This window comes from Myodes glareolus, chromosome 3 (assembly GCF_982192425.1).
Source record: "Myodes glareolus chromosome 3, mMyoGla1.1, whole genome shotgun sequence".
In the NCBI taxonomy this organism is placed as follows: Eukaryota; Metazoa; Chordata; class Mammalia; order Rodentia; family Cricetidae; genus Myodes; species Myodes glareolus.
Genome location: NC_142028.1, coordinates 2,764,307 through 2,778,558, shown reverse-complemented (window position 1 = coordinate 2,778,558; position 14,252 = coordinate 2,764,307).

Here is a 14,252-nt window from a genome sequence, read left to right as displayed (position 1 = left end):
AATACCTTAAGGAGTATAGGTATCAGCTATTCTTGGAAGGTCTGTTAGAATTCTGCATTGAAACCATCTGGCCCTGGGCTTTTTTTGGTAGGGAGATTTTTGATAACAGCTTCTAATTCTTCGCGACTAACAGGTATATTTAGATTGTTCAGCTGGTCTTGATTTCACTTTGGTAAATGGTATTTATCTAAAAACCAATCCATTTCTTGTACATTTTCCAACTTTGTGGCATATAAACTTTCGTAGTAAGATCTAATGATTCTCTGAATTTCCTCTGTGTCTGTGGTTATGTCCCCTTTTCATTTCTGATCTTATTAATTTGAGTGTTCTCTCTCTGTCATTTGATTAGTTTGGCTAGGGGTTTGTCAATCTTGTTGATTTTCTGCAAGAACCAACTATTTGTTTCGTTGATTTTTTGGATTATTTTCTGTGTTTCTATTTTGTTGATTTCAGCCCTCAGTTTGATTATTTCCAGTCTTCTACTCCTCCTGGCACAGTATTCTTTTTTTTCCAGAGCTTTCAGGTGTGCTGTTAAGTCTCCAATATGTGCTTTCTCCATTTTCTTTAATTGGGCACTTAGTGCTATGAACTTTCCTCTTAGCACTGCTTTCATTGTGTCCCATAGGTTTGAGTATGTTGTGTCTTTATTTTCATTAAATTCAAAAAAGACTTTAATTTCTTTCTTTATTTCTTCCTTGACCCAGGGATGATTCAGTAGTTGACTGTTCACCTTCCACGCGTTTGTAGGCTTTCTGGTGTTAGAATTGTTATTGAATTCTAACTTTATCCCGTGGTGATCCAACAAGACACAAGTGGTTACTAATATTTTTTTGTATCTGTGTAAGTTTGCTTTGTTACCGAGTATGTGTTCAATGTTCGATAAGGTTCCATGAGCTGCAGAGAAGAAGGTATATTCTTTCCTCTTTGGGTGGAGTGTTCTATAGATATCTGTTAAGTCCATTTGATTCATTACCTCTAGTAATTCTCTTATTTCTCTGTTGAGTTTCTGTTTGATTGACCTGTCCATTGGTGAGAGAGGTGTGTTGAAGTCTCCTACTATTAGTGTGCGTGGTTTGATAACTGCCTTGAGTTCTAAAAGTTTTTCTTTTACATATGTGGGTGCTTTTATATTAGGGGCATAGATATTCAGGATTGAGACTTCCTCCTGATGAATTGTTCCTGTTATGAGTATGAAATGTCCATTTCCATCTCTACTGATTGATTTTAGTGTGAAGTCAATTTTGTTACATATTAGAATGGCCACACCCACTTGTTTCTTATGTCCGTTTGCATGGAAAACCTTTTCCCAACCCTTTACTCTGAGTAGATGTCTATCTTTGTGGTTGAGGTGTGTTTCTTGTAAACAGCAAAATGTTGGATTCTGTTTTCTAATCCAATCTCTTAGTCTGTGCCTTTTTAATAGGTGAGTTGAGTCTATAAATTTTAAGTGATATTAATGACCAGAGCCTAATCTTGCTGTAGCCTTTCCAGCCCAAGTCTGGCTTCATTCCTTGTGGCCCCATCAGGTGGTCTTAGCTTGGTACATAAGCACATGTGCATAGAATACTTCATGAAAAATTTATCTAGAGATCATTTTGTGATATTTTTGTCCTAATCTTTCTTATTATTTCCATGTCCTGAGAAAGTATGTAGGCAGAATTACAAATGAATAAACTAATTTCCTGTACAAAATACTGCTTGTATTGGAAGGTTCTTACTGATGACTCATTCAGGTCTACATTGAAAAAAACAAGAAGAAAGCAATTACCAGTGTAGCTGCAAGTTTATCTCCCATCTGCCAGCTACCAAATGACCATTCAGAGAGTTATATTAATTATAAATATTTGGCCAATGACTCAGACTCATACTGGCTAACCAATATTTTGTATATATCTGCTTTGCTACATGAATCATGACTTGTTTCCACACATGTTGTTCCTCCTGCAGCTCTTGGAGTCTCCTTGACTTCACCTTCTTTCTCTCTGTATCATTTTCTATTTCCCAGCTTGCTATATTCTGCCCTGTCACAGGCCAAAACCAGCTTTTTTCATCAACCAATAAAAGCAACAGATATTCACAGTATACAGAAGGACATCCCTCATCAGATAAGTCTGTTTTGTTAAGAAAAACAGTAGTAAGTAGTTTCATATGGCTGTCTAGTGGCAGAAAAGTACAGAGATTATCAAAGATTTTAGCACCATTAAAGGGAAGAGCCTTGCTGTACATTTGAAGCCTAGGAACATGCTCTAAGTGTAAGACTGCATCTAACTAAAGCCTTAATTCTTGGAAGGAGTATGTAAAATAATTTCTTGTTCCAGGAGCAACATCATACAGAACTTGCAGCAAATTTGGTCCAAGATTTGTAGGGTCCATCAAATCTTGGCAGAATTACCTATGCCATACTGATTCATAAAACAAAAAAAGATGCAAAATATAAAGGTCATGGATTATTCTTTTCTGGTCAGTACATCACTATTTTTTCCTATCTATGGTTGGCAAAATTAGAGTCCTAGTGAAGAAGAGATTGTGAGAGCTCATTACATGATGTGGTGGATTTGAAGGTGGGTCACATTTCAGACCTGAGAATGCTGAGATATCAAAGCTGTGAGCCAGCTGTCTCGGAGAACTGCATGGGAATGTGGAAGTAGCGAGAGTGAGATCCATGAGAAGTTGTAGGGTTTTGTATGATATTTTGATCTTATTTTGATAAATCATGGTTGGAGTCAGAGAACAGAGCTAGCTATTTACTGACCAAAAAATACCATAGAGGTTTGGATGACTGAGGATAGTTGGGAAACAAGAACTAGTCATGTTGCACTGAGCAAGGATCTTGGCCTTTTTTGGATAGAAGAATGAAAGAGCAAGAGTCACTGTTAGCTTCTCTACTGTTTCTCTGATCTTTTGGTTTTTACCCCTGATATCTGACTTCCAAATTTTATTGATAAAGATTAATTAGTTAATGTTTCATCTGGTCCCCTAAAAATATGCTTAATAAACAGATAGGTTAGTTAAGACACCTAGATATAGATTGCACAGTAGTTTATTAACCTTAATAAATTTATTGCCAATGAAAAGGAAATGGCAGCTGTGGAGAAAGTTAAAAGTTTTAGCCTATTATTTTTTATGTAGACAAAAGGGGAAATGTTGTGGAACATTAATTGAAGATGTCTTACATCCATTTATGCTGTGAAATATTTGTTTAATGATGTAAGAATGTGTTGCCTTCTTTTATGTTGAATTTTTTAAACTCTGTAAAGCTGTGTTACTTTTCTGCCTAAAACACCTGATTTGTCCAATAAAGATCTGAATGGCCAACAGCTAGGTAGCAGAGGGATAAGCTGGGATGCCAGAGAGAATAAATAAAAGCAGGAAGAGAAGGATTGAGAACCAAGAAGAGAAAGCAGAGAATGTCAGGGACCAGCCACCTAGCTTCACAGTTAGCCAGAGAGTAAGAAGTAAAGAAAGGCATATAGAATAAAGATAAAAACCCAAAGGCACAAGGTAGATAGAATAATTTAAATTAAGAAAAGCTGATTAGAACCAAGCTAAGGCTGGGCAATCTTAGGTAAGAATGATCTTCTGTGTGATTTATTTAGGAGCTGGATGGTGGGCTCTCAAAAGAGCAAAAGAGTAAAAAATCTAACTACAGAATGAATCATCTATGGGAATATGCCCAAGACTGGTACAACAGCATCCTGGGATAGAACTAGTCCCAATTTTCTGAGGAACTGCCATTTTGATTTCCACACTAGCTCTTCAAGTTTGTAACATTTTTCCCCCAATAGATAACCAGAGTGATATAGCTAAAGTGGTGCTCAGCTAATGCCAGTCCACATATTTTAAGAGTTTTTCTGTGACTTGAAATTATTAGACCTGTTCATAGCCCAATATCTGAGTTGGGAGGCTCAGAAGCACCATTCCAGACTCAGGGGATCTGATACCCTCTTTTCTTGTATGTCACCTGTATACACATGAACGCCATTCTTTCTCACATAAACATATACAAAATTTGGGAATAAACTACTTTTCAAAAATACTTGTGACTCATAAAACAATTAGAGCAGAACAAGTTGCTTTAGGTGTATAATTTAAATCATTCACTGCCTCTTTCAAACTGTGTTATCTTGCATTTGGTTTGAAAAAGTTTTTATTTCCTCACTCTGATGTAGACTTACAGTCAATCTTCAGTCATAGAAAACAAAATGATGCCTAAGTTATCTTAATCCATATATTTTTTTTATAAGAGTATGAGTTCCTTTTAGTAATCAAAACTGTTTTTATAAAGTTAAAACATCAGAAAGTTTTATGCAAATTTCTCTAATTTTTATGGAACACTCTCCTTGCCCAATTCATTTTCTATTATCAGCAAAGAAGAGAACTAGAGTGCACAGGATGACTGCTGGCCAGTGATTTCTTGTTATTTAATTTTGGTTATTATCTTATCATTCTTGTTTAAAGAAGCCTGGTAGACCTGTCTTTGTATCTTATTTTGCCTATGGTACAATCTATATTGTTGATTTTATTAATTATCATCTAAATTTATTGTTGTTTCTCTATAAAATGATAGACACTAAAAAATGAAGTTTAGCTTCATTTATTTCCCCTAATGGGCTCTGCTTAATGGTGATATGCCATGGCTCCTTTAATAGAGGTTTTCCTGATTTAGAGGTAGCAGAAAAATGCTGTGCCATTTTTAAATGCCAGCTTTCTGGTCCGTGCTGCCAACGTGAACTATGGCTCTTTCTGGAAGACTGGCTATGGGGTCTGTGAGAAGATTGCTAATGGCAACTTAGACCCGCTGTGTGCCTGAAAATGAGTCAACATACATGGGTCTCTGAGGCAGCAAACACGCTTCTGCCATGTCGGATTGGGTGAAGCAAGCAGGCACGCCGTATTTGCTCTACCAATGGCACAGCATAAGTTCATAGGAAGTGCTTAGCATTTTAAGAAGCACTTCTGAACAGTAAAGAAGTACAGATACAAAATAGGACAGATTCATACAAAAAAGACCTCTAAATAAGACACAGTGTGTTTAAAAATGTACATAGGCTTAGGAGAGAGAAGAAAAGCATATCAAGAGTTATATAAAGAAGTAAATGGGTTATAAAAAGAATGAAACAAAGTCTTTAAAGAGACAGAGAGAGTACAGACAATCACAAATTAAAGGAGTAAGGATAATAAAATAAATTTTAAAAAGTAATAGAATAAAAACAAATAAGCCACATAAAGATGGACTACACTAGAGTGTTTAGATTATGTGTATTATTGAATGTTTTGTCTGTAAAGAGCTAAGTGACCAACATATGTAATTTAGAGATTCCATGTCTTGAGAATTTGGAGAAAAGGTTCTTCTTTTGTTTCCTCAGAGGATGAGAACCTGTGGAATCCTTCCAGACCAATGTGGTGTGATGAATCAAGACTGCCCAAAAGGTTGCTGTGAACACTCCCCAAAAATTTCTTCACAGAATAAAAAGCAGGAAGCAGTTTGGAGAGAGCTATGTCCATATTCCCAAATACTATTCATAAATGTTTGTTTACATTTAAAGGGGGATATGCAATAGTAATTTTCATTGGTATGGAACTTGGTTTATTGATACAAATTTAAGCTCAATTTTAATATATATATTTCTGCTTTTGAATAAGGTATTGTATTTGTGCAGCTCATTTTAAAATGTAATGTGTAATTAAAAATATAGGTAAATAAAAAGTCATCTATAATCGTAATGGTCAATTTTTCTAGTTATGCTAGATTTTCTACATGTATGGAGATGTATTTCAGATATGTAGGGAGTCTTCAAATCTTTCAGAGACTTTCAGAATATGACATTTAAAATGTTTTAAGAGCTTAAAACTTTTCATGACAATGAGACAAATCTGCTCCTGGCGGCACCAACTACTTCAAGAGGATGATGGGCATTGAAGAGGCTCTTTATGAAGTTTGTTAGACATTTGGAAAGAAACTGCTCTTGCCTGGACTGCTTGATGAACTGGACATGCAGGACCCACCAAGAATTGACTGCTGAAGTTGCCTAAAGTTGAGATGCTTCTCCGGGGTTCCTGATTAATGAAAGAGTCTGCCAGATACTATGCATGACACAGAAGAAAGCAATGGAAGCCCTCTTCCATTGCAAGGCAGAACAGGTCTTCAAATTTCCTACTTTATGAAAATGTCTTCTGGATAACATGGGTCTGTGGGCTGAAGATTAGTTGCCCCAACAGCACAGAAGAACTTTGGGTGACTGGGCAATGAGATGTCTCTGTCATATCTCAAGTTTTGGAAATTGCTTACAATATACTTCCTGTTTAATTAGGTAATATTATATCCTTCTGGGGTCTTTCATGGAGTTGAGAAATTTATAGTTATGGTTATAGTTTTCCTTAGTTATGATACAATATAAAGTAGATATAAATATTGTAGCTATCATTCTTGTATGATAACCTGTTTCTTTATTTGTAATTTTACTGTGTTAAAATTAAAACCTTTTCATTTAAACAGAAAAGAGGGTGGGATGTGAGATTCCCCTCTGTATGCTGTTATAATCATTGTTTAATAAAGGAACTGATTTTTCCTTATAGCAGAGCTATAGAACAAAACTTAGGTACACAGGGAAAAATAAACTGAATGCTGGGAGGAAGAAAGCAGTGTCAGAGAAAAGTTATGTAGCCCAGTCAGAGACAGATGCTGGGAACTTTATCCAGTAAGCCAAAGACATATATCAATATACAGACCAATAGAAATGAAAAGGTCAAATGAAAATGTAAGAGTTAACCAATAAAAAGCCAGAGCTAATGAGACAAGCAGTGATTTAATTAATAGTTTCTGTATGATTATTTTGGGGCTGAAACAAGAAGCCATCTTACTACATCATATCACATCCCCAATGAGAAATTTCATCCAGAAAGACTCCTCCGGCTAATGGTTCCACAAGCAGTCAAATGAAAGTTACCAAGAAGAGGCACATGTTAAAATACGTCTTCCTATCTGTCAGGTTTTTCATTCAATCAGTTAATTCTGACCTGGGTCACTATAGGCTCCTGGTCATCCATGAAGAAAATCAGTTTAATCGTTTCAATGATAGACATGGTCTACAATAGCTCCTACACTGTTCAAATCCAAATTCTCTTCTGATGCTCAAGACAATCTCTTGACAGTGACTTGTTGACAGAGTTTTCTGTCCAGTCTGATCCCACGGTCATTCAGTTCCAAAGAAACACACAGAGGTTTATATTAATTATAAACTGGTTGGCCTATTAATTCAGGTTTCTTATTAACTAATTCTTACATCTTATATTAGCACATAATTCTTGTCTGTGTTAGTCATTTGACTTGGTACCTTTTATCAGTGAGGCATTTTCATCTTGTTTTCTCTGCATCTGGGTGTCAACTGCAGACTGAGACTTTCCTCTTTCCAGAAATCTCCTGTTCTGGTCAACCCACCTATCCTTCCTGCCTATTACTGGTCAATCAGTATTTTATTAAACCAATACAACTAGCAAATCTTTACAAGGTACAAGATCATGGTCCCACAACAAGTAACATCTTGTAAACATCAGAAAACAAGTTACATCTTTCCAACATACAATGGTACAGAATACCATTCACAGTCCAAAATAGAGAAATGGAGACATAGTGACGGAAGATTGAATAAAGGCAAGACTGAAGCATAGCAGAACAAACATCAAATCCTGTAGATCTTTCTTAGATACACAGGGTTTCAGTTTCAAAGGACTTAGATGGCCCCATCTCTGCATCTTCTCATACATCTCTCTCTTTAGTTACTTCCACTCCCTATGTTCAGCTAGTTCTCCACAGAAGATATCTCATAGTTTAGGCATCTCAATATCATGTGGTATCAAATTCGATCTTGGTTGTTTCAAAATATAACCCTGGCTGTTGTGGAATATTATTGTAAGATGTGTTATATTTATTTATGTTATGAAACAATTGTTTCAGTGATGCAAATATGTGTTGTATTCTTTTATGTTGCATTTGTTTAATCCTGTGAAGCTGTGATACTGTGCTGGTCTAAAATACCTGTTTGGCCTAATGAACAGTCAATAGCTTGGTAGGAAAGAATAAGAATTGCTTCCAGACAGAGAGAATAAATAAGAGGAGAAATCTTGGAGGGAAAAAGGAAGATGACCAAGAAAAGGGGAGGAAAGCATGGGCCAGGCACTCAGCTACACAGCAAGCCACAGAGTAAGGGGTTAAAAAATGTATTCAGAATAGAGAAAGATAAAAGCCCAGAGGCAAAAGGTAGATGGACAATTAGTTAAGAAAGCTGACTAGAAATAAGACAACCTAATACCAGGAATTTATAAGAAATAATACTCTTCAGTGTATGTCATTTTTTAAGAGATGGGTGTCATTTCATTAGATGCTGAAAAAACATTTGACAAAATTCAATACCCTTTCATGATAAATGTCTTGGAAAGATGAGGGATATAAGGATCATACCTAAAGATAATAAAAGCAATATATAGCAAGCTGATAGCAATCATCAAATTAAACGAAGAGAAACTCAAAACCATTCCACTAAAATCAGGAACAAGACAAGGTTGTCCACTCTTGCCATATCTCTTCAATATAGTGCTTGAAGTTCTAGCAATAGCAATAAGACAACATAAGGAGATCACAGAGATTCAAATTGGAGAGCAAGAATCAAAGATTTGTTATTTGCAGATGATATGATACTGTACATACGCGACCCCAAAAACTCTCTCAAAGAACTCCTACAACTGATAAATACCTTTAGTAATGTGGCAGGATACAAGATCAACTCAAAAAAAAATCAGTTGCCCTCCTATACACAAAGGATAATGAAGCAGAGAGGGAAATCAGAGAAATATCATCTTTCACGATAGGCACAATTAGCATAAAGTATCTTAGGGTAACTCTAACCAAGGAGGTGAAAGATTTATTTGATAAGAACTTTAAGGTTTGAAGAAAGAAACTGAAGATCATACCAGAAAATGGAAGAATCTCCCATGCTCTTGGGTTGGTAGGGTCAACATAGTAAAAATGGCAATTTTACCAAAGGCAATCTATAGATTCAATGTAATCTTCATTAAAATCCCAACAAAATTCTTCACAGACCTTGAGAGAACAATGGTCAACTATATAAGGAAAAAGAAGAACAAACCAGGATAGCCAAAACAATCCTATACAATAAAGGTACTTTCAGAGGCATTACCATCCCTGACTTCAAACTCTATTACAGAGCTACATTAACAAAAAGAGCTTGATATTGGCATAAAAACAGAGATGTTGACCAATGGAATTGAATTGAAGTCCTGGATATTAATCCACAAACCTATGAACAACTGATTTTTGACAAAGGAGCTACAATTATACAATGGAAGAAAGAAAGCATCTTTAACAAATGGTGCTGGCATAACTGGATATCAATCTGTAGAAGAATGAAAATAGATCCATATCTATCACCACGCACAAAACTCAAGTCCAAATGGATTAAAGACCTCAATATAAATCTGACCACACTGAACTTGGTAGAAGAGAATTGGGGATGTAGCCTGTAATGCATGGGCACAGCAGACCACTTCCTAGTATAAGCTCAGTAGCATAGACAATAAGAGCAACAATAAATGGGACCTCCTGAAATTGAGTACATTTTGTAAAGCCAAGGACACAGTCAATAAGACAAAAAGTCAAACTACTGAATGAGAGATCTTCACCAACCCCACAACAGACAAAGGTCTGATCTCCAAAATATATAAAGAACTCATGAAACTAGACATTAAAAATCCCAAATAACCCAATTTAAAAAATGGGGTACTGAACTGAACAGAGAACTCCCAACAGAATAATTTCAAATGGTCAAAAGATACTTAAGTTCTTTTCTTAACTCATGCTCAACATCCCTAGCGATCAGGGAAATGCAAATCAAAACAACTATGAGATACCATCTTACACCTGTCAGAATGGCTAAAATAAAAAACACCAATGATAGCTTATGCTGGAGAGGATGTAGAGGAAGGGGAACACTCATCCATTGCTGGTGGGAATGCAAATTTGTGCAACCACTTTGAAAATAATTGTGGCGATTTCTCAGGAAATTGGAAGTCAACTTACCTCAAAATCCAGCAATACCCCTCTTGGGAATATACCCAAGAGATGCCCAATCATATTGTAAAAGCATTTGTTCAACCATGTTCATAGCAGCATTATTTATAATAGCCAGTACATGGAAAAACCCTAGATGCCCCAAAACGGAAGAATGAATTAAGAAAGCGTGGCTCATCTACACATTAGAGTACTACTCAGTGGTAAAAAACAATGACATCTTGAATTTTGTATGCAAATGGATAGAAATAGAAAACACTATTCTGAATGAGATGACCCAGACCTAAAAATATGAATATGGTTTGTACTGACTCATTAGTGGATTCTAGCCATAAACAAAGGACATTGTGCCTATTTTTCATGATCTTAGAGAAGCTAAGTAATAAGGTGAACCAAAAGAAAAACATATATAGATCTTCCTGGAAATAGAAAACACAAATGATCACTAGGCAAAAGTTGGGAATATCTGGGTGGGTTGGGATGGGAGGAAGGGGAGAGGGGGAGAGAGAAGGGAGAAGGGGAGGATTAGCCAGAGCATGGGAACGTGGCATAGTTGAGATGGAGGAAAGGCAGATATGGGAGCAGGGAAGATGATATCTTAATTAATGGCGACTTTTTAGGGTTGGCAAGTGACTTGGCTTTAGAGGGGTTCCCAGTTGTCCATGGGGATGTCCACAGGTAAGTCCTTGGGCAGTAGAGGACAGGGTGCCCAGAGTCAAACTGATGAAAATTTTGAATATCACCATAGAACTTTCATCTGGCAATGGATGGAGATAGACAGAGACTCACCTTGGAGTACTGGACTGATCTACCAAGGTCCAGTTGAAGAGCAGAATGAGGGAGAAAATGAGCTCGGAAGTCAGGACCATGAGGGGTTGGTCCACCCAGTGAGACAGTGTGCCTGATATAAGGCAGCTCACCAAAGCCAGCTGGACTGGGACTGAATAAACGTGTGATCAAACCAGACTCTCTGAATGTGACTGTCAATGGGGGCTAACTGAGAATCCAATGACAATGGCAGTGGGACTGGTTTCTACTCTACATACTGGTTTTTTGGGATCCTAGTCTGCTTGGATGCATACCTTCCTAAGCCTGGATGGAAGGGGGAGGGCCTTGGACTTTCTGTAGGGTAGGGTACCCTGCCCTCTCTTAGGACTGGAGGTGGAGGTGGGAGGGTGTGTCAGGGAGTGGGAGGGAAATGGGAGGAGTGGAGGAAGTGGAAATTTAGAATGGTATTATTCATAAAGCAATAAAAATAAAAAAGCAGAGAAAGGATAAAGGAAGTATTGGAGAAAATTAATAAATCCCTTAAAGAAAGCCAAAAAGTAAATGAAGAAACAGTTGACAGAAATTAATGAATCTGTTCAAGACCTTAAAATAGAAATAGGAGCAATTAAAAAATGTGAACTGAAGTAAATATGAAAATTAAAATCTATGTAACCAAATAAGACCTCAGAGGCATGCTTCACCAAAAGAATACAAGACATTGAACAGAGAATTTCAGACTTTCAAAGCATGATCAAAAAAATGGATATGTTAAACCTAGAATTTCCTGAAACATAACTTCCAGAAATCTGAATCACTAGGAAAAGATCAATCCCAAGAATAACAAGGAATAGAGAAGAAGAATCTCACCCCAAAGAACAGAAAAAATTTCAAAAAAAATTCATAGTCAAAATCTTTCTTAACTAAAATGACACAGGAGAATACAGGCCACAGAATCAACTAAGTAGGGATCATAGGAGCTCACCGAGAATGAAATAGCAATCATGGAGCCCGCAGGAGTTTGCACCAGGTCCTCTGCATATATGGTATCATTGTGTAGCTTGGTGTTTTATGCAACTCCTAACAGCGGAAGGTGGAGGATATCTCTAACTCTTTTGCCTGCTCTTGGAACCTTTTCCTTTTACTAGGTTGACTCATCCATCCTTTGATATATGCCTAGTCTTATTTCAATTTGCTGTGTCTGGCTTTATTGATATTTCTTGGATATCTGCTCTATTCTGAATGGAAATGAAGATTGAATGACTGTGGTGGAGAAGGGAATAGTGCAGAGGACTGAGGAATGGAAGAAGGGGAAACTGCAGTTGGGTTATATGGTAAAAAAAGTGATGTATGATGTCCTTCTCTATAAGTGTTGCTTTTATTCGTTAATAAATAAAGCTGCTTTAGCCTATGGCAAGGCAGAATATAGTCAGGTTGGAAGAGATATATAGAGAGAGTAGGCAGAATGTAGAGATGTCAAGTACTGCCAAAGCAGAAAGACACCCAAGAACCTTATCAGTAGGTCACAGCCTCGTGGTAACACAGAGATTAACAGACATGTGTTAAGATGAAAGAGCTTGTTAATAAGAAGCCTGAGCTAATAGGCCAAACAGTGCCGCAACTAATATACTTTCTCTATGATTATTTAGGTCTTGGTGCCCGGGGAAATGAATAAGTAGTCTCTGTTTACAAGAAGAATAAAATTTTGAGAAGAGAGAGAGAGAAACGTGGGCAAAGTGAGGGAAGATCGGTTCAAAGTAACACTAAAATTCAGTAGGGCAAACAACAAACCCTTTAGCTCTGCTCCAGACAGGTGGGGATTCATTTTCAAAGAGCTTAGAGAGAACTATCTATTAAAAATTATATATATATATATATGTATATATATATATATATCCTTTTCTACTTCCTCTATGTAGTTCTCCATGGCAGATATCTCACAGCTTGGGTATCTCAACATCCTATTAAAACTCTGTCATCATCTTCACAGCTTCATGCAATGAAGTCTCACAGTCTCTTCACTGGCTTTCTGACTCTGCCAAACATAGATGGATGCAACAGTGCTAAACTGAAACTAAAGAGAAAGAATCTATGACCTATAAATTTTGCTGCTTTCTTTTTTCCATAAGAAATACAACTTGCCCCCCCCCCCCATTTGGCTTCTAAGTTGTTATGATGCTACCATGCTTGGCTCAGAGTTCCAGCAGCATCTGCATAAAGTTGCTTCCTTGGATTAGGAATCAAGTTGCCTATTTCTTTTAGAAATTGAAGACTTAGATAAAAGAAATCTTTCTCTAAGTTACCTTCCTAGGCTTCAAATGAGAAGAAAAGCTTTCTATTAAGTGGTTCTAAACTTCTTGAAATTTTTTCCCTCTTTTTCACCACAGGACTGCCATTTGAATCTTCCTAGTGTTGTTTTTCTCCACAAAACTGACTTTATTTCTATTTACACCACTCATTTTTTCCACTATAGACCTAAATAAATTATCTGTAATAAACACCCAGCAGAATCAATATTTTATTTAAAAAATAACCCAATTACTTTTTAATTTTGTGTTACTGAATTTCTCAAGAAATGGAGAAAATTGGAATGATTTGGGAACAAAATGTCCAAATGACCCATAAATAAATTTTTCATGAAGTCTATTTCCTACTGAAATCCTATGAACTCAAGGTATCCCCCCAAGCCCACCAAGACCACCACCCTGTAGAGCCTTCAGCCTGCTGGCATTTTACATTAAAAAAAAGACAAATGCCTAACCAGCATTAGTATCTACACTAGTAAGCACAGAGAGTTGTCTTTTCCACAGAGAAAGTGGTTCAATGTAGTCAACCTGCCACTAGGCTGCTGGCTGGTCACCCCAGGGAATGATGCCATATCTGGGGCATCATTGATCTCTGCTGTTGACTGCTCTGCACTTTGTAGCAGATGTATCCAAGTAATCCATGGTGAGAGGAAATTCATGTTGTTGTGCCCATGCCTAACCCCCATCTCTCCCACCATGGTCACTTTGTTCATAGGTCCATTGGGCAATGACATGAATGACTGGGAAAAGAGGCTGACTGTCCACAGAAATAGTCATTCTATCTACTTGATCATTGAACTCCTCAGCTGAAGTTAGCTTTTGGTAAGTATTTGCATGAGATATAAGTATCTGCACACCTTTTTCCCATTTGGTGAGATCGAGCCACATACTTCTTCCCCAGGTGTCTTTCCTCACCAATTTTCCAATCATGTTCTTTCCAAGTCCTGACCATCCAGTCAATCCATTGGCTGCAACCCATTAATCCATAAGTAGTTGTACATTTGTCCATTTCTCTATCCAAACAAACTGTGTGATGATGTGCATTGACTGAACTTCTGCCCACTGTGGAGATTTCCCTTTACCAGTGTCTTTACCAG